Here is a 1,162-nt window from a genome sequence, read left to right on the forward strand (position 1 = left end):
CACAGACTAAACAAACCTTCAAATATTACGATGTATCTATTTACAAGATTAAAGATAAAACATTTTGAAAACTTTACTGTCATTCCTATAGCTTTATATATAGCCTGTGTGTGTGCGTGCATCATTACAGTCTTTAAAAAGGGTTCATATCTGTATCTCTTATCACAAGACTGCAATCACTAGTAAACAGAAGACTTCCTATTAATAAAGTATCTGAAAAAGATCTACTCGATGAACAATGCATTAAATTACATTAAATAAAGACAAAATAAATAAAACATGTATCTGGTCCACTGATGCCATGTCTTAAGTCAAGAGAATTATAAATCATCGTATAACAGGCGTCCAAAACTGACTTCCGGAAAAGAGGAATAACCAATGACATTTGAGGTTACAATTAAAACAGCAAGCTCCGCCCCACGACTGACAAAAATGATGGGAAGCCAAACTACCCTAAAGTGGGACGAAACAGCGCGGTATTAAAGTGTTCGTGCCGCGCTGACCTGTCATAGGGTCGACAGCGCAGAGGACGTGTTTACTAGCGCCACCGAACTGACAGCGCAGCGGGAACATTACTCCGCAGAAGTTCGTGTTTTTTTCCTGCACATAACAAAATGAAGAATTATTACATTTCTTTTGCTTATTATCTTTCATATTAGGCTACTACATGTAAACAGTAGTGTTAGCTACTTTGAAGCACATATAGCCTATATTTAGTAGTCACGTTCACAGCAGAAACTTCCATTATCCTCTTAGAATTAAAATATTTTATGGTTTCGTTCATCAAGGCATATTTTAAGTAACATTTTACATTTAAGGATATTTGTGTAACTGTAGCAGATGATTATACTTGGAAAAAAAAAAGAGTAAAATGTACGGATAATTTTCTGTCAGGACATACATTTTCCCTTATGGAAATACGGAAATTAACAATGGTTTTACTATAGTAAAAGTGCAGTAACCATGATTGATTGTCATTTTTTTAACCCACAGTTTAACTACAAATATATGGTTAAAAGGTTAGTGTAATAAAATCACGGTTAATTTTAATGTGTTTTCCGATAAACCTAAAACACAAAGCAGTGCACAATTCAAAATACATCATATTGAATTTACATACACTGTCCCTAATTTTTGTACGTTTTTTAAATTAATTAAAATT

The 1,162-nt window shown here is 33.4% G+C and overlaps 1 protein-coding gene across 1 annotated transcript in view; it reads right to left on the reverse strand.

The window, feature by feature from the left end:
* Positions 1-1,162, reverse strand: part of LOC107598188 (transcriptional activator GLI3-like) — a 134,026-nt gene that overhangs the window by 121,981 nt on the left and 10,883 nt on the right. The window lies entirely within an intron of this gene.

This window comes from Sinocyclocheilus grahami, unplaced genomic scaffold (assembly GCF_001515645.1).
Source record: "Sinocyclocheilus grahami isolate Dianchi unplaced genomic scaffold, SAMN03320097.WGS_v1.1 scaffold247.1, whole genome shotgun sequence".
NCBI lineage: Eukaryota > Metazoa > Chordata > Actinopteri > Cypriniformes > Cyprinidae > Sinocyclocheilus > Sinocyclocheilus grahami.